The following is a 25385-nucleotide window of genomic DNA, read 5'->3' as shown; positions in this document are numbered from 1 at the left end:
TAAAATAAAAAATCAATCGAAGCATATGTGTAACGCCCTAGAAAATAATATGTATGGAAATGTAAAAATAAAAAACTAAAAAAAATAAAATAAAAAATAAAAATAAATAAATAAATAAATAAAATAATAAATATTAATTAAATAATATAATATAATATAATATAATGTAATATTAATATAATATATATATATATATAGTAACTTCCTAAGGAAGTTTGAATGAAATTAAACAGAGAAGACCCCCCCAATTTGATGCCGCTCTCTCTGTCTCTCTCCTCTCTCCTCGATTTCGTCGCCAAATGGGTGCCAATCGAAAAATAGAAGATACCACTAGGTTCCATTCTCCGCCACCAATATTCCTACTTTAGTGGATTTGTCGTAGGAGCGACGTAGGCACCAGTCCTAGGGTAAGGTAAATCCTTCTCCTTTCCTCAAATTCTCCTTAAATCTTTAGCCAAATTTACGATCCGAAACCATCACGATGTTCTAGGAGTGTCTCTCTACAAGTCTAGCAGAGAAAATTTTTGAACTGGGCTTTCCAAACACACTCCAAGGTTAGGGTAAGAATTAGGGAATTTAGCAAATTTGTTGTTTCTGGGAATTTAATTATTTTCTTGGAGTTTATAGGCTTAGGAAATGTTAAAATAGTTATTGGGAATTTTGTGAACCTAAGAATATTAAGGAAATTATAATTTTGGGGTTGAGTTAATGGAACTAGGAAAATATGGTTTTAGGGTTTGGAGTTCTGAATGTCGCAGACGTGGGTTCGGAATTTTACCAGGCTTTTCATGATTTAAGTAAGGGCATTAAGTTAAGTCGGGAATTTTTTTTTTTTATAAATATGAATTCATTAAACTGTTATATATTTATTTATTATGAGTTCAAAGATTATTTTGAAAACCAACCGTTCAACCGGGACTTTACAAATCTAGGATATATGATACAGTATTTTGAATAACATGAACGGTGGAAATTTTGATTTATTTTATGAACTAAAAATACTGTGTATCTTTTCTTATCTCCTGGACTATATTCAAATACTAAAAAAGTGTGGTAGGTGAATGATTTTATGGTTTATCATAAAACCGAATTTGGGAATGATTGTGAAATATACTGGAACTATTTGTGAAACATACTGCAAGTGCTTGTGAATAATATAGGAACTTGATATTACAGCCGGGGGCTAGATTTTATATAATGGATGGGGGCTAGGTTTTATTTGATGGTTGTGAGCCAAGTTTATTTGACGGTCAGGGGTCGGATTTTATTAAATCGCAGGGGTAAAAGGAAATGATTTAAATTATAGTTTTTATTACTTAAATTGCATGATATGCTTTAGGAACCCTAGTGACCTGTTGTTATGTGAGCACGGTACTGTAGCTAGTGATTGATTATTAGACCATATGCACCCACACTGTTCTGGATATAAGTGTAGGGGGTCCTGGCCGACTGCCTACGTGAGGTTGAAGTAAGGGTGTCAGAGTTGCAACATGGCTATGGATGTCTGTAGATGTACTTGCAGAGGATGATGTTTTGACTTTGTTTTGGAGTGATCACCCATACATAGTTGAGCCTTCAGGCCACAAAACTCATGCCATAGGGGAAGTAAATGGCGTTAGTCACAGGGAGTCTTATATGCATATCTGTGGATTTATGTAAATGGTGTTAAATATTTACTGAACTGGTTTATATTATGGAAAGGAAAAAAGATATTTTCAACTGTATGGAATAACTATATGTTTTTAAATGACATTTTTAGTTAAATGAAGATCTGGTTATTTTCAGTATACACTAAAATTCATGCTGGCCACAAATTAATTTTAACATAATCTTCCTTACTGAGAAGTGTCTCACCCCAATATACAAGTTATCTTTTCAAGAAACACCAAGGATCATGTTTAGCAGACTAAAGGGGTCGAGCTAGCTATTTAGTTTATGTATGTAGTGGGTATAGGCTGAGTTTTCTTTCTGTACAGTGTTATGGGTTGTAATATGGATTTTCTTGGAGACCCTTGTGTATAAAAGTAGTTTAGCACTCTAGTAATGTATGTTGGAGAAATTTTCATTATTTTTGCTGTATTTATGTATTGACTATGGTATCAAGTACACAGACGTTACCAAAGTAGCACCCGAGCCCCATGTGGCATGTCAAGGTGTTATAGTTTGTATTAGAGCCTAGGTTTGCTAGGTTCTGCAAACTTTGATAGTTGATAATTACCAGAGTATAGGTTGAGATAGGATAAGAGTTGGTAGGTTAGGCGATTCTTGGTTCAAAAGCTTAGAGACGATGATCTGTTGACGATTTTCTGTGTTTTTGTGGAATGACGATTTTAGGAAAACCATGGTTAATCCATCAATGGTTTCGTTTCTGGGTTGAGATATTGGAACTTGGAAACTTAAGTAGGAATGTTAGGTCATGTGAGTAGGTGTTTAGTCCCGGAGTTGTGATTAGAGGCCGATACCTTGACGGTTTTATGGCAGGATTGTGTAAATGATTCTTTTAACTATGAACTTATATGTTATATTGCTTCTTCATTCCATACTTGCCTCAATCATGATAAATGTGGAATTTCGAAGTTGGTTTCTATCCTATCTTTAAGATGGATTCTAGGTGGAAGGACCTCGTAGCTTGAGGGGATAATCACGTGGATACTTCTAGTGAGGATGATACGGTTACTTTGGCAGTGCTGTAAAGTATAGCGCGGTAGTCTAGGAAGGAGAACCGGAAGGACTCTAGAAAGCAGGATTAGCCACCAATTGGTCAGGGCTACACTTTTCAGTAGTTTACCTGGACAAATCTGCCGATTTTTATTCGAGGAGCGAACCTGGTCGCAGCTAAAGATTCGGTTTTGGAAATAGAGGAACTGCCAGGTGTGCTGGAGTGCACGAAGGAGCAAAAGGTGCAGTATGCCACTTTTAAATTAGTGGGGGAAGTGAAAAGGTAGTGGAGATCATAAAAACTGGTGGAGGGACAGCAGTCTGGACCTGTGGTTATTACCTGGAGCCATATTAGGGAGGTTTTCTTAGACAGGTACTTCCTTACTGCTATTCGAGAGACTAAGGCTGAGGAGTTCCTGAATCTGAATCATGGACACTTGACCATACAAAAGTACGTGGACAATTTTATGGAGTTATCTCATTTCACTCCGCACATGATCCCGGATGAGTGGAAGAAGGCTCGAATGTTTGAGAGAGGTATGTGGCAGGGAATACACGCACAAGTGGTGGCATTGTTGACTCGAAGTTTCTCTAAGCTAGTGGATAGGGCTATGGATGTTGAGGCCAGTATTTAGGAGGGGAAGAGAGCAGCAAACTAGAAGAAGAGACCCTTGCCTTAGAGGTTTCAGACCAGCACTAGCCAGGGCTCATGGAAGTGGTTTGGTAATTTCATAGGCCAGCGGCAGTAGATGGGATATCAAGCCCATCAAGGGAATCCACCACGTTCTACCTGTCCCAGATGCCATCAGAGGCATTGAGGAGAGTGCAAGGGTGGACTAGCTGTTTGCTACCAGTGTGGTGGGGCTGGACAACCCATGCCATGGGGGTAGTAAATGGCGTTAGTCACAACGAGTTGTCTTATATGCATATCTATGGATTTATGTGAATGGTGTCAAATATTTACTAAATTGGTTTATATTGTGGAAAGGAAAAAGGATATTTTCAACTGTATGGAATGACTATATGTTATTAAATAGTATTTTCAGTTAAGTGAGGATTTGGTTATTTTCGGTATACACTAAAATTCTTATTGGCCACACACTGATTTTAACTTAGTCTTCCTTATTGAGAAGTGTCTCGCCCTAATATACAAACTATCTTTTTAGGAAACACCAGGGATCGTGTTTAGCAGAGTAGAGGGGCCGAGCTAGCCGCTTAGTTTATGTATGTAGTGGGTATATACTGAGTTTTCTTTTTGTACAGTGTTATGGGTTGTAATATGTATTTTCTTGGAGATCCTTGTGTATAAAAGTAGTTTAGCACTCTAGTAATGTACATTGGAGAATTTTGTAGTAGTGTAGGTTATCTCAAGATACTCTCACCAAAGATCTTCTTGCAAAAAGAATGAGTAAGGGTGGATTATGTAAGCTTGTATGTGAAAGAATGGCTCAAGGAATTTCAGAGAATACTTTTGTTATAAAAATTTTAATTCCTCTCTAATTTTTCCAAATTATGGTATGTATATATATAGCCTTTGATAAAAATATAACCATTGGGACACAAAGGGAATTTTTAGAAAAGTTTAATCAGGCTTTTTACCTTGATTACCGCAGTTAAAATATGGCAACTTGAGAGTTTCAGTCACCCGGTCCTTAGGTCCGGTCGCCCGAATAGACACACAGAGAAAAGGTTAATTTTTGAGTTTGGATGTCCGAGGGTGAGTTCAGTTGGCTGGGCCAAGGAGATTTTCCAATTGTTTGAGGTTCAGTCACCTAGTGAGTTGTTCAATTTGCCAAACCTCACAACTCGATCACCTGTGGTGTTTTTGAAGTAAAACATCGGGTGGCCGAGGAAGGTAAAAAGTGTTAGCATTTACGTTCGGTCAACAGTGAACAGTATGTTCATTTTGGACTTGTTGCCCGAGCAAAGTCAACTTATTGACTTTTTACCTATTCGGCCGACCAAGGCATTTTTAACACGCTAAGATCGGTAGGCTGAAGCCCTTTCAAAATTAAAGATAGGTCCTATTTTTGCTTAAATTTCACCCTTATATGCATAGATATAACTGTGAGTTAAAGTGGATTTTTCAAGTGATGTTAAGGTACCTAAGGTCCATCTATGGTCATTGAGCTTATATTAGCCTATCATTCCTACAATGCATTAATTACTATAGCCCATGATTATTACAGACCCATAATTAATTTAAACATTAAATACAAATGAAAAAAATTGGTCTTCATTTCTCTTGTATCTCCATATGCAACCATATGATGTAAGACTTTGCCATTTCATGCAAGAATGAATCGGCACACAAACTTAGGGCATAGGTAAGATACAAAGATATTTGTCATTATAAAAACGATATATGACCTATAAGGTCAACATATATGATTCTAGAATGACTTGTTGAAACTAGCTCACATGAGATTCAATCAAAGCTGGGATGATTATAGAAAATTTGAATGGTACTACTTGGATTTGTGAACTCTCAATGCCATGGGCCTTTGAGGTCACCAAGACAATTGGAAATGGGAATATTTGGATTTGACAACTAATGGAATTGGTGTATTCCTGAGAGAGGGGGAGGGAGGATTGGTTATTTAAAAAAAAGGTCTTGCTAGGTTAGGTATGTTTTTTGTTAAACCATAAGCAGTATTGCACAACCTAGGGTCTGTGTAAGAAAATACCAATTACCCAAAAATATAAAATTGAGTAGATAAATAAAATAGATAAAGAAAACTCAGTACTTCCCAATCATTCACAATAATAAAGTTATAAACATTCAAGTGCTGAAATTAAATAGCAAAGGGAAGAGAAAGTGAACACGATATTTGTTATCGAGGTTCAGCCAAACCAGCATACATTCCCACCTCAAGCTAACCAGCAAGAGGATTCCACTAATGCTTACTTAATGGGTGGAGCAACATCGATTACACCCTCTCCTTACGAGGTAAGGAATACCCCAACTCAAATTGCAGGGGTGAGCCTAGCCGATAACTACACTTTACAGGACAGTGCTCCTAGTTCTCCTAACTAGTTGTGAACCAATTTAGTGCACGTTACAGGCTAGTGCAATCCTCTTCCGATCACAAGCCGAGAAAAAAAACAATAATAAAATTTTTGTGTACAAATAAAATGCTTCAACACTAAGCAGACGATGTACAACAATAAGAACAAATGCACTCTCATATGATGTGAGTTAAAGCTCAGTAGAATCTTTGTATTTTTTAAACTAAATTTGCAATCTTGGAGAATGATGTATATGATAAAATACCTCAAAGATTAAAACCTAGAAAAATATTTCTTCGAAGATATTTTTCAATGAAAGTGTAGGAGAACCTGGGGTTTTGCTTTTAAAACAATTTTTGCCCAAATAAAAATAAGAGACCTTTTCAAGCAAAGATATGTGAATGAAAATATGATCAAGATGCTCTTAATCTACCCAAGGATTTTATCAATAAAATATACTTCAAAATAAATATAGGAGAAGCCTAGGGTAATTTGCTCAAAAGAAATTTTCAATAAAGATAAGTGAGCTTTTAAAATCTTGTAATAGATGTGCAAGATTCTCAGGTTATATAAAGTTTTGTTGACCACATTGGTCACACCCAGTTTTGATTATAACAGATACTCTTGATACTAATGGTTGTACTGAGAATTGCATGCAAGTTCACCTTGTGCGCACTTTAGGACTGAAAGACATATCATGATCGCATGAGGAGTTCGTGCCAAAGAATGAAGATATATGTGTTGTATTTTGTATTCATTTGATTATTTCTTCATTCTGGAATGTAATTTATTATGAACTGTGCACGTGTATGCCTTGTAATAATTTGCATCATGCATGGTAGGTACGTATGCATAAAATGACCACAGTTGGACTTTAGGTACCTATACAAACCTTAGGGATTTTTCCTGGTAGGATAGAAAGTCCTTAGGTCTCTAAACAAATGCACAAAAAGTCCCCAATATCATCTTTATATCAGGGGAATTACAATTGGCAATTGGACCGAAAATTGGAAAGGTTGAGAGGGTTTGGGTGACCGAACCCATGCCATGTAAAGCGGCTCAGGCGACCAAACAAGTTAACATGCTGACTTAGCTTCAGGCGACCAAACCTCTTTTGAATGTATCTTCCTTAATCACCCGAGTGCTCTTCAGAGCACTTTTTCAACTACTTGGGCGACCATTTATCTACGTTTAAATAGAGGCTCGAGTGACCGAACTACCTAGTTCGGTTAATCGAACTCAACTTCGGGCACCCGAACCTCGGACATTTGGCTACTGACTTTGATTTAGCCAACCGGTCCTCAACTTGAGCACCCGAACCTCTTAGAGTTGAATTTTTGACTATGTCTGTTCGGGCACCTGAACCTAAGGCCGGGCACTCGAGCCTTGCGGGTTAAAATAATTTTTATTTATTTTTTAAATGGGGTAAACTGGGTTAATTTTCTTAATGGTCTTTTAGACAATTCTAATTATACACATTGTGTCCCCAACGGTCAAAAAATCCTCCTTGCCTATATATACCATTTCATTTATCTTAATTAGCAAGGATTAGAAAACTTGATTAGGGCAAAAATTCTCTCAACTTTCAAAACCCTAAAAACCTTATATTAGCCAAATATTTCTTGCAAACACTTACATACTCCTTATTCTCTTTCTCTAAGCATTGTGAGTATCTCTATAAGGCTATTGTGCTTAAATCTCTCTAGTTAATACTCTCTCTTGATACAAATTTTACTTCTAAGTATAGCCTAAAAGTTCTTCGACCGATTTCATTTAATAAATCTAGTGCGGAAAAATTTTAAGGGTTTTGGTTCTTGCATTATTGTTGCAAGTTACCTAAACCTAGATTTTGTGTGCAAAAATCCTTTACAAAAGCTAGTCTTTCAAACAACTCCACCGCGCTTTATACATTGAAATATCCTATTGAGTTTGTTTGATTTATCTTGCTTAGCATATTTGAAACCTTGATTCGATTTTATGATATTCAAATAGTGTGTTTCAAATCTTGCTTAGATATACACTCTAGATCTGGACTGAAAATATATACGTGATTGAGTGTTTAGCACACATTAGAGCACTGAGCATATTTACATATCATTCGTGCTTGCATTATTGACTGAGCTATATTGGTGCACACATCTGCTTGTGTTCAAGTGCATTTACGTGTACAAATAATTTATTCACATTGGTTGTATTCCAAGCATGGGCCTGAAGAGGGATACTAGCCCTGTGGAATAGTCCCAGATTGGCTTAGACCCGATTAGGAGAGCCAGGTGTACCATCCTGTTAAGGTGTGTCTGTTGAGGTTAGCCCCTTGATGACCTGGTTGTACAGGTGCCACTCCATCCGGTTTAAGAGAGCATTATAGTGGTAATCCTTGTGCTGGAGTGGCCAAGGCAGGGACATAGGCACACTTGGCCGAACCCCGATAACATATCGTGTGTGTTCTTTACATTTCCACAATTTACATTTACTGCACGTGTTTGTGTGTTTGATGATTGCATAGACTAACCTTAGGACAAATTACATTGTTGTTAAAATCAGTAGACTTAGGCAATAAATTTTTAAATACCCAATTCACCCCCCCTCTTGGGGTTGCACCATAACTATCAATTGGTATCGAAGCCTCGTTACTTAGACTTAGGGTTATTTAGTAAAAGATCATGATGGCTCATGTTAGTGCATCCCCTTCCTGTGAGGGAAGATTAGTCACACACCCACCTGTATATTGTGGCATTGATTATGCTATATGGAAATTTAGAATGACTGTGTATTTAAAAGCTTTAAATTGGAAATTTTAGAAAGTCATTGATCAGGGTGATTGTGTGCCTATGAAGTCTTTTGGGTGTACTGATGTTCCTAAATCTGAGTTTGAAATGAATGATCATGATTAGGACTTGATACAGGTAAACTTTGATGCCATGAATACCTTACTGCATGCTTTAGATCCTGATGTTTTATGTGAGGTTATGGCTTGTAGTAGTGCTAAGCATATTTGGGATGAACTTGAGTGGAGATATGGTGCATCCATGGAAAAGGGAGTCATCTCTCCACGCAACTCAGGCTCCATTGATCTTAAGGAAGGTAACCTTTGTCATGTAGCTTTAACCAATGATAAGGTTATTTTAGCTCCTTCTGTCTTAGTAGATGAATATGAGCATGATTCTTGTGTTGATTTTAATACTGCATTTGATACTGAATCATACGATAGCATTGATAGTGAAAGCATGCCTACTTATGAGGAATTGCAAATTGAATATCTTAGGACTCATAAGTTACTTGTTAAATGTAATAAGAAATACTCTGTTTTGGAAAACAAGTATGAAGCATGCATGAAAGAATGTGACTCTAAAGTTCTTGCTAAAAGAGAAAATATTTTGAAAATCAATAGTCTAGAAAGCAAGAATGAATCATTAGAAAATGAGATAACTATTTTGAAATCTAAAATTTCTAATGATGATAGTAAAGATTACTTGATTGCAGATCTTGAAAGTAAAGCAAACAATATATCTAAATAACTCTTGAAACTTCAGAATGTTTGCAAAAATTTGGAAAAATAAAAAATTCAAGATCTAGAGAAGAAAATAGAGGACCAATCTAAGATTATCTATACGTTCACTAGAGGCAAGGAAAACTTTGATAAACTGTTAGGTGCACAAAATATGACCTTAGATAAAGAAGGTATATGTTATAATGGGATTGAAAATAAGAAAAGAAAGAACCTATACATGGGGTACTTTGTAAAAGAATCAAAACACTATGCCAGTACCTCCTCTAGTCCATACACTCACATCACATATATCTTATGTAAAAAGAAGGGGCACACAAAATTTGACTGCCCATTTAAAAGAAAAGGTGTGAAACCCAAACAAGTATGGAAAGTTAAAGAATCACCAACTCCTAACCCATCAAAGACAAAAGAGAGAAAAAATGGCATGGATGGTTAAGAAAGAAAAGGAAGGACTTGCTCAAACAAGAATTACATGATCACATAACTCTTCTTTAGTAGTTAGGATCAGTTGTAGGGTGTAACATTCTCTAAAAGGTTAGGTAGTGGCTTAGGGCTCATTAATATGAAATCTTGTATATTCTCCATTCAAAAGCATACCAAGCATCTTGGAGAATTAAGCCAATATGTAAATTCAAGTACAAAACCAATCTGGTCTAAATGAATATTCTTGTTGGTTTAAATATATATCATTGGATGTTTAAATAAAAATCCTCTCCTAAATGGACATGGCATAAGTGCCTTGCATCTAAACTTCAAATTGCTTAACCCCTTGCTCAAATATGAACATCATTCGTTAAGCATACTCAGTCCATTGTTCAGCTCTGAGGTTTGGAATTAAAGTCATAAATCTTGTCCCAATATTACCTTGAAGCCAATTCAGTGTCCTAACCCCTACAGATAATCCATAGGGTCTCTTGCCTCAAGAATTAGATAAAATAAGAACAAATAGACCCAAGTCGGGCGACTAAACCTTTAAGTACATTGGTACTTCGGTCGACCAAACCAAAAGGTTGACCAAGACGTTGACCACATCTCGGGTGGCTGAATCCTCATTTTCAAATCTGCTCAGGCTACTGAACCATCTTCAGATCCCCGAATATATATTCGGGCTACCGAACTAAGACTTTTGGGTGACCGATTGACTTAGTTCAAAATCTGTTTAGGCGGCCAACCCTCGAAAATACAAAATTGGCGCTTGAAATTCAGCCGACCAAACATTGCTTTGGGCACTTGAAATTCAGAGACCCCTTGTAATTAAGGCTGTTCGGGTGACCAAACCAATGCTCAGGCACCCAAACCGTGCTGATATATATGGTTCTCCGCGAAAAATGGTTCATTTTCTCCATACATTTGAGAGCCTCCTTTGCTTTTCCTCTCACATCCTTCCTTAGCCTTCTATTAGATTCATTTCTATGGCTAGAAAACATATACGTGTTGCCACAGGAGTTCCATTGGATCAATGGTTTCCCACACTCGATCGGCGAATAAAATATGAGAGGGTATTTCGTCTGAAGGATCCCATTTTGTGAAAAGTCCTCGATATCGAATTCATGCAAACCCACTTCAACAATTTCGTAGACTTGTTTCAATATCAGGGATGGTACGAGCTCATCGCCTTTTAGCCCAGGGGGATGTACCTGCTGCTCATTTGGCTCTTCTATGCCAACCTTGCCCAGGATGGCTAGGGCTACTACACCAAGGTGCTGGAGATAGGCATCCACTTCGATGATGCATACCTAGAATAGATGTTTGATATCCAGCGTGGCGACTTCATCTGCCCTGATTCTTCTTCCACCTGGATAGCTGAGCAGGACTTCACTGTAAGTACCTTTGTTAACTTGGTAATGGCACGTCTAGTAACTGATTTGACCCATACCCCCAGATACAGATCCTTTACTTTAGAGGCAAAGGTGGTACATCACTTGATCTCCTATAACATTTTTACCAAGTCAGGATCGAGGGATCATGTTTCATACTTGGACTGCTTTGTCATGTGGTGCCTCTTCACCAAGAAGAAGCTAGACCTGCCTAGATTGATCCTATGGTGGATGTTTGTCAAAACCGTGGGAAAGAGGATCATTTTACCCTACGGTGAGATTTTATCTAGGATATTCGTTAGGGAGAGATTGAATAGGTCACCACTTGCCACCATCATGAAAGTACGACCATCCGACGTTTTCAACTCCACCACCTTAAAGTTGATGGGATACGAGTTGACTGGAAATATGTGGTTGCCTACTGCACATGAGAAAGAGCTGGGAGCGCAGGAGGTCCCACAGGAGCTGCCCCATGTACCATCTACCACCGAGATCATGGTAGTCATCACCGATCTCTCCATCTCGTTTTAGGAGTTTCGAGTCTCCATGACTGAGCAGGCATCTTCTTCTCAGGCTAGAATTGACTCCTTTTACAGCGAGTTCAATGATTTCTGGTTCGAGGTGCGGGCTAACTTCCACATCCTTGGTGAGCGATTGCGAGAGATGAATGATGAGGATATCGGTGAGGACGACCTAATGGAGCTGAGTGGGGAGGAGGGAGATGATGATCATGATGACGAGGAGACCTAGGAGTGCTTCATGAGGATTTAGTCCGTCATTCTATAGCTCCTTATTTGATCATCTTTGTTATTTTATTAGATACATTTCTTTTATTTGTTCTGTACCTATACTTAAAACAACTTATACATCTATTCCTATTTGTCTTTCACATTCACCACACACACACACAGATACTATGATATAGTGACTGTGCTATTTGATTATGATATATATATATATATATATATGCAGTACTTTGGTTTGCATGTGTTTGTGTTTAAATGATTACTCTATTAAAATACATGCTTAGTATAGAAAGCCTCCTGCATGGCAGATGCAGTGGTTGAGAATTGCCTGCTGGTAGACTATAGGTTCTCGCAATGTCTCACTCTTGAAATACTGCCTGTTTGAGAATCGTTCTTGTGTAGGTTAATTTTGAGAAATGTCCTATTTACAGCCGGCATGCTGCCGAATTTTCTATAGACATTTTCCCAAAACAATTGAGATGATGTGCTCTGTTGTGTGCAAATGTGATTTATACTTAAAATCTAAATACTTACGCTTGGCTCATTTGCATTTAGTGGTTAAAACTCTTTGGGGCTAGTTGTGTGTATTCATTTAGAATACTGGCAGATTTTCATGGATTGCTTACATCTTTAGACAAAATGCTACCAAATTTTGTTTTAAAGCCTTTGCACATAACCTAATATCATTTTCTTAATGCTAAACTCCTTAAAACTTGAGTGCGCTTCTAAGAAAATTTGTGAATTTTGCTCAAGTTGATTTATAAAGAAAATGCATATTCTTAAGGAGAGTCATTTATTTCAAAATCATTAGGCTCTGAGAAAATAAATATATAAATACATATATCCTGCATTTACCACTATATCTTTTGGAAAATATAATATCAACTGGTATCAATGTGCACATCTTGGTAAATTTATATTTGATATCATGTTCATTTCAAAATTAATAATATGTCCTTATAACTAGTGGTATTGTTTTAACAATTAGTATCTTCTCTATCACATAGTAATAACGATTGGTATCAGACTCACACGTAGGGGCATACATGTTTGTTTTGGAAACCAAAGATGATTATGACAAAATTAACTTTAAAATATTTTTTGAAAGGATGAGTGAAAACCAAATGAAAGATTAATCTTCGTCCTTGCATAATCATCCATTGGGGAGAGTATAGAACATTAAGATTGTTGATGTGCTGCATGCTACTTATACTTTCTCGATGTATATTCTATTTGGTTTAATTGATTGAAATATTCTATATACTATTCACTATAACTCCGAACAGATCACTTAGGTACAGAGTTTTGATGGGAAATAGTCTACCTTCAAACGGCATGCTGCTGAATTCTTTTTTAATTTACCTCTTGTATCTAATTGATGTTCTTTGCCTTCGCGCTTTATTATTTAACCTTTTTTGCTATTTCCTAAAGGGGGAGAAGAGGCAAAATTGGGTAATACTACACTTAATTATGCTCACATCTCTTATTACCTTTTACTTTAATTGTCTTTATGCATAAAGTCAAGGAGAGCCTTTCTTGGCTGAACTCACTTTTGCATAAGGTATTTTTCATCATCAAAAAGGGGGAGATTTTTTACCACATTGGTTACACCCAGTTTTGGTTATGACAAATACTCTTGGTACTAATGGTTGTACTGAGAATTGCATGCAGGTTCACCTTGTGCGCGCTTTAGGACTCAAAGACATATCATGATGGCGTGAGGTGTTCGTGCCAAAGAATGAAGATATATGTGTTGTATTTTGTATTTATTTGATTATTTCTTCATTCTGGGATGTAATTTATTACGAACTGTGTGCGTGTATGGCTAGTAAAAATTTGCATCATGCATGGTAGGTAGGTATGCTCAAAATGACCACAGTTGAACTTTAGGTACCTACACAAACCTTAGGGATTTTTCCCGATTGGATAGAAAGTCCTTAGGTCTCTAAACAAATGCACAAAAAGTCCTCATTATCATCTTCATATCAGGGGAATTACAATTGGCTAAAATTGGACTGAAAATTGGAAAGGTTGAGAGGGTTCGAGCGACCGAACCTATGCCGTGTAAAGCGGCTCGGGCGACCAAACAAGTCAACATGCTGACTTAGCTTCGGGCGATCGAACCTCTTTTGAACGTATCTTCCTTGGGCACTCGAGTGCTTTTTGGAGCACTTTTTCAACTACTCGGGCGACCGTATGTCTATGTTCAAATAGAGGCCCGGGCGACCAAACTACCTAGTTTGGTTAATTGAACTCAACTTCGGGCACCCGAACTTTAGACATTTGGCTACTGACTTTGATTTAGCCAACCGATCCTTAACTCGGGCACCCGAACCTCTTAGAGTTGAATTTTTGACTGTCTGTTCGGGCACCTGAACTTCAGGCTGGGCACCCGAACCTTGCGGGTTAGAATAATTTTCACTGATTTTTTAAATGGGGTAAACTGAGTTAATTTTCTTAATGGTCTTTTAGACAATTCTAGTTATACCCATTGTGTCCCCAACAGTCAAAAAATCCTCCTTGTCTATATATACTAGTTCATTTATCTTAATTAGCAAGGATTAGCAAACTTGATTAGGCCAAAAATTCTCTCAACTCCCAAAACCCTAAAAACCCTATAGTAGCCAAATATTTCTTACAAATACTCACATACTCCTCATTCTCTTTCTCTAAGCATTGTGAGCATCTCTATAAGACTATTGTGCTTAAATCTCTCTAGCTAATACTCTCTTTTGATACATTGATTAATTGATTTTACTTGAGAGTATAGCCTAAAAGTTCTTGCACCAATTTCATTTGATAAATCTAATGTGCAAAAACCTTAAGGCTTTTGGTTGTTGCATTATTGTTGCAAGTTACCTAAACCTAGATTTTGTGTGCAAAAATCCTTTACAAAAGCTAGTCTTTCAAACAACTCCATTGTGATTTATACATTGAAATATCCTGTTGAATTTGTTTGATTTATCTTGCTTAGCATATTTGAAACACTGATATAATTTTGTGATATTCAAATATTGCGTTTCAAATCTTGCTTATATATACACTCTAGATCTGGACTAAAAATATATACGTGATTAAGTGTTTAACACACATTAGAGCACTAAACATATTTACATATCATTCATGCTTGCATTATTGACTGAGCTATATTGGTGCACACATCTGCTTGTGTTGAAGCATATTTATGTGTACAAACAATTTATACACATTTGTTGTATTCCAGGCACGGGCCTAAAGAGGGAGACTAACCCTGTGGAATAGTCCCAAATTGGCTTATACCCGGTTAGGAAAGTTAGGTGCGCCATCCTGTTAAGGTGTTTCAGTTGAGGTCATCCCCTTGAATTGACTTGGTTGTATAGGTGCCGCTCCACCCGTTTAAGAGAGCATTATAGTGGTAATCCTTGTGCTAGTGTGGCCAAGGCGGGGACATAGGCATAATTGGCCGAACCCCAATAACATATCGTGCGTGTTCTTTACATTTCTGCAATTTACATTTATTGCACGTGTATGTGTGTTTGATGATTGTATAGACTAACCTTAGGACAAATTACATTGTTGTTAAAATAAGTAGACCTAGGCAATAAATTTTTAAATACCCAATTCACCCCCCCTCTTGGGGTTGCACCATAACAATCAAGTTTACTCCCAAAGATATTTATCAAATAAAATATATGGGAGAAACTAAAATCTTATTCTCAAGAATGATTTTGAAAAGAAAGGATTGAATGAGAGTATATGATTTTGAAATGAAATATGAATACCCAAAATGAATATTTTCCAAAAGAGATTTTCAAAATAATAAATGTAGGAGAGTATAAAATGAATGAGATTAAAGAAAAAAAAGTTCTGAGGATTTTTCTATCTAAGTGTTGGCCTTACAAAGTTTAACATCCTATTTTGATGCTAACAAACAAGTGGTACTTAACATGTTTGGTTAAGTGATGACATTTCAGAACTCAACGTTGAGAAAGCAAGGTCAAGTGTTCAGAAGAATTCATGAAAGCTTATATTTCAAAGAAGGATGATCATATGAAGCTTAAAGCATGGATTCCAAAAGGATATAATAAAGCTTGTAGATTATGAGAGCATGGATATTATAGAGAAAGCTCAAAGTATGTTGAAGCTTGAAGACAAGATGGAGCCACAGCAAGCATGAAGACTTAAGTGCTTAGAATGTCAAAGTCTTAAGAAGTTTTTATGTAAGTACTTCATTCGATTTCAATATGAATTCATGAAACTCTTAGGTTAATTACTCGGACCTAGATACATTGTAAAATACTTGGAAAATATTTTTATAAGGTGAGCAATTATTTTAGAAAGGTTAAAATTGTTTTTGCAATGAAAAGCACTAAAACGGGATTTTCCAAATTCTGTTATTTTTTCTATATTTGTATTGATGAGCATTTTTCCCTCTCAAACACTCCTAGTTTAAAGAGTGTTAAACATGAAAGTTATGGTATTTTCTCTTAGCTTTCTATTGATACTAAGAATGTCCAATTTGGAGTTATACAGAAAACACTATGACCAAAATATTAAAGGGTGGTCGAAGCTGTCAGCACCTCAGCCAACTGACTGGTCAGCCAACTGAGTGTTGTGTCAGCCAACTGACTGGCAATCGGCTGACCAATTTGAACTATGTTCAGTCAGCCGATTGACCATTATTTTTGAAAATCTTGGACCGACGAAAAGGTGTCAGTCGCCTGTCTAGCCAACTAACCTTGTATAAACACTTATCCTGTCACTTTTCTATCCAACTGACCCTACGAAAATTTAAATTTTCAACTTTAACGGGAAAATTCTAAATTTTTTTTTCAAATCTAAACGTTATAAAAACTTGGGGGACACTTCAAGCAACTTGGGAAATAAGGAAACACACTCTAAAAACTCTATAAATACATGGTTTTCCAAATCAAATTATACCAAGCAATTGAAAATCAATTCTCAAAGCTAAAACTCTCATACTCTTAAAGCTCGCATGCTCTCATCTTTACCCATCTGAATTCTTGAGATTTTTCTGGAAGCCACTCATCAATCCTTCTCTATGTTTCTGAATGGTTGATTCTCTTCTAGAAGGAAAACTTGGTGAAATCTCTTTTGAGCTTCAATTGTATTTCATATTGATATTTTGATTGAAGTATATAGTATTTGAAATTGCACTAATCCACCATATATGAGGGTAACTCTTTGTAGATAGATTATTGATCTTGTTCTTGTAGATTTAATGATTCAAGGATTGTTTGGATCGTTGCCCAAGTGTGGGGTATTGCTCGGAGAGGCATTGCTCTAGCCTAGTGAAGGATTGTTTGAGCGTGGGTTATCACTTGTATGGTTTTGTTCAGCCCGTAAAGGAAGTGGTATAGTGGAATCCTTAGGTGATTTGCCTAAGGTGAAGACGTAGGCTAGGGATAAGCCAAACCTTGTAAAAAACCCGCTGTCTCTCTCTTTCCCCTACTCTTTTTAATTTCCAACGTATATATAAATTGCGTGGATGATTTAATTTCACTATCATAAAAAACTACGTAGTTTGGAAATTAAATAAACTGAATATTTATTTATTTTTTGGGCTTGCAGAAACCGAAAGGAAGTATGTTGGTTAATCAATACAAATTTCGAAAACCGTAAAGGAGTACGTTGATTAATTAACACCCAAAGACTCTTTAATTGAAAGTTTATTTAAAGTCTAAGCTTTTTGAAAGGGTATTGGATTTTATATTGCACTTCATTTTGAGAAAGCAAATCCATTAATACAGGACTTTATATCAGCAAGCTTACATTATCAATCTTTGCTTTAAGGGCTTGAATCAAATAATCATATACACAGGGCTGCATACAACTAAATATCTTGAATTATTGGAAAAGCTGGGAATTGTCAAAAGAAGTTGCATATTATATCTTAATTTGGATATTGTGATTGATAGGTTGGGTTGAATATTGATTTTGAGGATTGCTTCTTCATTTGAGTTTTTTTTTTCTTTTTTTGTGATTTCTAAATAAACAAGAAGTTAAGAATTCATCAAAAGAATTAAAAGAGGTTAAGACTTCATAAAAGGTTTAAAATAAAATTTTAATTACCCAATTCACCCCCCCTCTTGTGACTACGCCTTGGTTTTCAATTGGTATCAAAGAGAGGTTGTAGCAAATCCTAATTAGTAGCTACATAAAGATCTAGATGGCACACTTAGGCATCACTCCCTTTGGAGAGGATCAATCCTCAACTAGGCCTTCTATCTTTTATGGTTTAAACTACACATTTTTTAAACAACACATGAGAATTTATCTACAAATCATGGATTGGAAAGCATGGAAGGTTGTTACACATGGTGACCTAATCCCCACTAAACTTGTAGATGGTAAAGAAGTACCAAAAGTGGAAAAAAAATGGACCGACCATTACCATAAGAGGCTACAAATAAATTCTAGTGCTATGAATGCTTTGTATTGTGCTCTGTACATAAATGAATTTAATAGGGTGATGACATATAAATTAGCCAAAGAAATATGGGATAAATTAGAAGTAACCTATGAAGGTACTATTGATGTAAGGGACAATCGAATCGATATGCTCACTAGAAATTATGAAGAAGCTTTTAGGATGAACACGGGAGAATCCATCACTAGTATGTACACCACCCACATAATAAACTCCCTAAATGCATTAGGAAAAACATACACCACCTATGAAATGATCTGAAACATTCTTAGAGGGCTGCCACCTATATGGGAACCTTAGGCCACTGCAATAATCGAAGGAATAAATTTGAAAACCACCTCCCTAGATGAATTAATAGGTTCTCTCCTCACATATGAAATAGCAATGAATGAAAGAAGTGGAAAAACTAAAGCTTAAGAATCTATAACATTCAAAGCTTCAAAAGAAAACTCTAGTAGTGAAGATGAAGAGGATGAACTAGCCTTCATATCTAAGAAAATTGCAAGAATACTAAGAAAGAAAAATAAATTCAAAAGAAGAATCCAAAACTTGGAATTAGATGAAGAAGAAACCAATACAAAAAAAAGTCAAAGAATAAAATCCTCATATGTTATAATTGCAAGAAAGATGGACACATAAAACCGAAATGTCCACTGCTTAAGAAAGATTCTAAAAAGAAAAAGAAAAGGGCAATGAAAGCCACTACTTGGGACAATATGAGTACAAATAGTTCTGATAATGAATCAAGTGACCAAGAAGTTGCTTATACTTGCTTTATGGCATGGGAGGATGATGAAGAACAAAGTTTTTCATCCAAATCGGTTAATGGTTATAGTAGCGATTCATCTAATGAATCCAATGATGAAAGCATGCCATCTTATGAAGAGTTACAAAATGATTTATTCAAAGTGCATAGGATGTTATTCAAAGTAACTAAACAATATACTTCATTGAAAAACAAGAATGAAGGAGTTATGAAAGAGTTAGAATCCATTAAACTTGCTACAAGTGAAAAAGATTCAAAAATCATGAAAATAGAAAATAAAAATGAATCTGTGATAAAAGAGTTAGAATCTAAAAATCTTGCTGGAAAAGAAAAAAACTTGAAAATCAAGAGATTAGAAAGTAAGAATGAAAGGTTGATAAAGGAAATAGAAGACTTGAAATCTCAATACTTATGGAAAATGAGAAAGATCAATGTATCTCTGAATTAGAGAATAAAATCACAAAAATGTCTCAAAATCAAGAAAAGGGTAAAAACATACAAAATTCAGAAATCTATGATCTTAAGAAAGAAATTGAGGATCAAGCCAAAATCATTTACAATTTCACAAAAGGAAAATAAAATTTTGACAAAATGATTGGCTTACAAAGAATATCCTTAAATAATGAAGGCATAGGATTCAATATAATTGAAGATACAAAGAAAAAGAATCTTTACATGGGAAACTTTACAAAAGCATCTAAAGATTATACTAGCATATCTTCAAATGCTTGCGCTCACACCACATGCTTCCTTTGTAAGAAGAAGAGACATATAAAGTTTGAATTTCCATTAAAAAGAAAGGGTGTGAAAACTAAACAAGTATGGAAAGTAAAAGAAATATCACTTGTTAAACCATCCAGACCCAATAAAGTATGGGTACCAAGATGAAATACTATGACTAAATCCTTCAATTTCAATTGGTATCAAATCTATGGAAAATCATACAAGAGTATTGAACAAAATTGAAATAGAGAATAAGGGTAAAATTATTCAACCTTACTAATGCTTATCTTATTGAAACTACTGAAAATTGTCGGCCTCAATCAATGAATGAATCATACAAGGTTTAAATTAGAAAGTATTAAGTTATATGAAGTTTGGATGTTTATATGAAATCAAAAGAAAAGAAAATCTGAAGTAAATTGAACTTATTGCATTAGCATTTTGATAAAGAAGAGAGCTTGGCAGAGAAATTATGAAAGAAACAAACTTTAAAAGAAAACAAAGGTCAGCCGACTGACCATAAGCTCAGCCGACTGACTAAACAAATACCTTAAGGAGAAAGGATAGGTCAGTTGACTGACCATAAGCTCAGCTGACTGACTGAAGGTAAAATTATTTAAACAAGTTTAATATGAAATATATTTGAGAATAAGAGATACTTGAGCAACATAAGAACAATCTAAGCAAAAGTTTAGTACAACGCACATGATAATGATATGCAATATGCTACGTGTGTAATAATGATATGCAATATGCAATTTTGAAAAACTACTTGGTGCCTAAAGAAACTCCTTAAGTAAAGAGGGTCATGGTTTTAGTGGCATTGAAAATGTTAGATGACCTAATCTTTACTTAGGACATTTTACACGTGAGTCAAAGTCCCATATTCCTCTTAAAGATCCTAAGTGTACATTAAGATGCTTTAAATGTAAACAAATTGGTCACATTCAATTTGATTGTCCACTTAGGAATAGGCGTGCTAGAATTAGGAAAGTATGGGTAGTTAAGGTAGATCCTGCTACTAACCCCCATGGACCCAACAAAATGTGGGGTCCAACATCAATTACTTAGCTTATTTTGTAGGTATGCCTACGATCGTCATCCTCCAAAGACCGGTGGTACTTAGATAGCAGATGCTCATGGCACATGACTGACGACAAGGGAAAAATCACTTCAACTGTTCCGAAGGATGGAGGCTATGTAACATTTGGCGACAATGCAAAAGGTTGCATCATCGAGGTAGGTAAGGTTGGTAAGGATTCATCTCTCACTATTGATGATGTGTTATTGGTCGATGGGCTGAAACATAATTTATTTAGTATAAGCCAATTATGTGATAAAGCAAATAAATTATCTTTTGAGAATAATAAATGCATAGTAGAAGATAAATTAGATCACAAATTGCTTTTTACTGCAAACCGCCATGAAAATGTATATACTACTTTCTCTTGATAACTTAGCTTCACAACAAGTCACTTGTTTTTCTGTTGTAAATGAAGCTAGTTGGTTATGGCTTAGGCGCTTAGGACATGCTAGCATGGACTTGTCATCTAAACTTGTTAGAAAAGAACTAGTTAAGGGATTGCCTAAAATTTATTTTGTAAAAGATAAAATCTATGATGCATGTCAAATGGGTAAGCAAACAACATCTAGTTTCAAGAAAAAGAAATTCATATCTACCACTAGACCGCTTGAAATGCTTCATTTAGATTTGTTTGGTCCTAATTCTATGCAAAATCTAGGTGGTAAATCATATGCTTTTGTAATTGTGGATGACTTTTCTAGATTCACATGGGTGTTATTTCTTGCACACAAAAATGAGTCATGTGAACAATTTACCAAATTTTGTAAGAGAATTCAAAACGAAAAAGGATATAAGATAACTCATATAAGAAGTGATAGAGGCACAAAATTAGAAAATGAGGACATAGAAAAATACTGTGACTTAGAGGGCATATCACACAACTTCTCTGCACCTAGGACACCTTAACAAAACGGTGTAGTAGAAAGAAAGAATATGTCACTACAAGAGATAGGTAGGACTATGTTGAATGAACATAAATTACCTAAATATTTTGGGTTGAGGCCATAAATACTGCATGCTATGTTATGAATAGGGTGTTGATTAGATCGTCAATAAATAAAAACCCTTATGAATTGTGGAACAACCACAAACCTAATATTTCCTATTTTCATGTGTTTGGTTGAAAATGCTTTGTGCTTAGGGATAATGAACACTTAGGAAAATTTGACTCTAAATCTAACGAAGGCATTTTCGTAGGCTTAAATTAGAAAGTATTAAGATATATGAAGTTTGGATGTTTATATGAAATCAACAGAAAATAAAATCTGAAGTAAATTGAACTTATTGCATGAGCATTTTGATAAATAAGAGAGCTTGGCAGAGAAATTGTGAAAGAAACAAACTTTAAAAGAAAACAAAGGTCAGCCGACTGACCATAAGCTCAGCTGACTGACTGAAGGTAATATTATTTAAACAAGTTTAATATGATATATATTTCAGAATAAGAGATACTTGAGCAACATAAGAACAATCTAAGAAAAAGTGTAGTACAATGCACATGATAATGATATGCAATATGCTACATGTGTATGTCTTGAAGTTGGAATCGTGAAATCTTTAAAGAGGGTCTTGGTTAACATGCAAATACTCTTTAATTAAAAGTTTATTTAAAGTCTAAGCTTTTGGAAAGGGTATTGGATTTTATATTGCACTTCATTTTGAGAAGGCAAATCCATTAATACGGAGCTTTATATCAGCAAGCTTACATTATCAATCTTTACTTAAAGAGCTTGAATCAAATAATCATATACACAGGGCTGGATACAACTAAATATCTTGAATTATTGGAAAAACTGTGAATTGTCAAAAGAGGTTGCATATTATATCTTAATTTGGATATTGTGATTTATTAGTTGGTGAAATTGGAATAGCTTCCCAATAGGAGGGTGAATTGGGTTTTAAAAAATTTACTCCCTTTAATATTAGTTCTTTTGAATTGTGACAGCAGTTAAAAAAACTTAAATACAATCACAATCAACACAACAAGATCAATCAATCAATTTTTGTAACAATAACCCTACATATATGTGAAATTTTATAATAAGCCCTGTATCACAATTATTCTTCTTCCTAATCTTCAGTTTTTAAATAAACTTTCAGATTAATAACTCAAGGATGATCAACCAACGTAGTCCTTTTCGGTTTCCGCAATCAATGCTAATCAATCCAAAACGAATTACCTTCTAGTCTACTTAACAACCAAGCATCCAGAATTGAACTTAGAAACAACCACACAGATTATATCTTTTGTAAAAAAAAATTTAAAGAGTAGAGTAGAGAAAGAAGAACACAAGTATTTTTTACGAGGTTCGGCTTCAACACAGCCTACGTCCTCGCCTTTGGCAAAACCACCAAAGGTTTCACTATTACCGTTCCTTTATCGGGTGGAACAAGACTAGTTACAAACACTCCTTAAATAAGGCTAGAGCACACCTTCTCCAAACAAAATACCCTTGTTTGGTACAACGATTCAGCACTCGAACCATCAACTAACCTGTTACAAGAACTTGCTCCTCAGAGAGCTGATTAGTACAAATTAAAACACTATGTACTTCAGTAAATTTAGTATATGAATTTTAGAATGAAGCTCTTAGAAAACTTATCACCGTAGGTATCTGTCAATGAATGAAAGAATTAACAACTTGATGCACAAACTCAGTGAGAAACTCAATAAAGCTTTCAGAGAATTTCATGAGATATGAGAGCAATAGCACACTTTCAGAATTTCAACAGGCTTTGAGAGAGAATGAGAGCTAAATTTAATTTCTTGGTATTTAAAACAATGATCCTTGAGGGTATTTATAGAGGTAGAAAACCTCCTTGCTTGTTCCCCAATAATACTTTGTTTTATTTGAATTTCAAAAATTATATTCGTTGGAAAAAAAATTGTCGCGAGACAAACAATTTTGAAGTTCTGGCAGTCATTTGTCCATATATAATAACTATAAAAACATAGGCAGAGGGGTGGAAGTCGTCTGTCCCTTGATTGGCAGTCGTTTGTCACTAGAATAATATTGTTATGATACAACTCAGTGAAGCGACAGTCGTCTGTCCATAAGGTGACAGTCTTTTTTCCATGAACAATTCAAGTTTTTCAATATACACAAACGATGGACAGTAGTCTGGCAGAACACTCACAGACTTCTCACTTGGCACTAGCAATCGTCTGTCAAAACCTTGACACTCGTCTGTCTTCAGTTAAGCTTTACTATATTGGCTAGTCGTCTGTCCATAAATAGACAGGCGTCTGTCAACTAACATTTTTGCATTTCAAACATATTTTTAAATTCTCTCTTCTTTGCTCAAATAATCTTGAAATATGAACTTGTTTGACTTTGAAATATTTGTTCCAAGTTTAAGGTCTCTAAGTCTCTTTGCCTAAAGAGCTTCAAAATGAAAACTTCATATTTGAATAAACTAAAAGTGTTTACAAAGATTTTGTCCTAATCTGTTTTGATATTTTCTTGGCTTTGAGTCCTTTCAATGTTGCTCTTCAAACTTTTAGACTTCTTTTGGAGCTTTCATTTATAGAGCTTTGATATTCTCATGAACCTCTCTTTGTCCTTGACCCTTGTAAGCTTTCATATCAGGGTATATGTATTTTGAACAATTCATCTTTTCCTGAAATCATATCACTTGAAAATATATTAAATAACTTTTACTTTGTTATCATCAAAACCAAGAGTTTGTAAGCTTAACTAAGCCAACAGTTGGGTTGAATATTGATTTTGAGGATTGCTTGTTCAGTTAAGTTTTTGTTTTGTGTGATTGCTAAATCAACAAGAAGTCAAGAATTCATTAAAAGAATTAAAAGAGGATAAGACTTCATAAAAGATTGAAAAAAAAATAAATTTAATAACCTAATTCACCTCCCTCTTAGGAGTACACCTTAGTTTTCACTAAGCATCTATTTAAAAGAAATAAGGAGGGGGTTCATATAGTTTATGGGGAAAATATGACCTTCTGGGACATAAAGGGAATTTTAAAATTTGTTTAATCTGAAAATTAATCACAATTAGCACTAAAATTTAATTTTTCCCGAGAGGTTCAGTCGACTGGCAAATGGTTCGGTTTGCGGAACTGTCGAAATTTAATGCAGATCCGAGAGGGTCGGTTGGTCGAGCACAAGGTTGGTTAGGTGCCTCTCTGTAATTTTCAAAATAATTCAAGGCTCAGTCAACTGAGTACAGAGCCAGCCAGCCGAGCTAGAGGCAAAAACTTAACTTCTGTAGGTTTGGTCGGTTCGGCTACCTTTAGGTCATTATGATCGGTCACCCAAGGACTGTTAGTTTGCTCGCCATTTGAGCATAAAAATGGGACGATTAGTTGAGGCTTTGATTTTGGTCAAAATATATTAGGCCTATCGACTGAGGCAATTATAACATGTTTCGGTTGGTTGACTGGGGCCACTTAAAAAATTGATTTTGACCATGTTTTTGATCCACAAACTTATCCACTCTTTGTGTATGAGTTATAGCTTTTTAATCAAAGGGTTTTGGATCCTATGGACAGTTTATGGTCTTTGTGTGGTTCCTTATGGTTTGTCTATGGTCAATCTGAGCACTCATCCACATCATGCATGATATGCATTATTACAGACCAAAAATAGAAACTAAATGCAATATGTAGAAACCCTATTTT

This window comes from Malania oleifera, chromosome 11 (assembly GCF_029873635.1).
Source record: "Malania oleifera isolate guangnan ecotype guangnan chromosome 11, ASM2987363v1, whole genome shotgun sequence".
Classification (NCBI taxonomy): Eukaryota; Viridiplantae; Streptophyta; class Magnoliopsida; order Santalales; family Ximeniaceae; genus Malania; species Malania oleifera.
The sequence above is the reverse complement of the archived record's forward strand: the minus strand, read 5'-3'. Positions refer to the sequence as shown.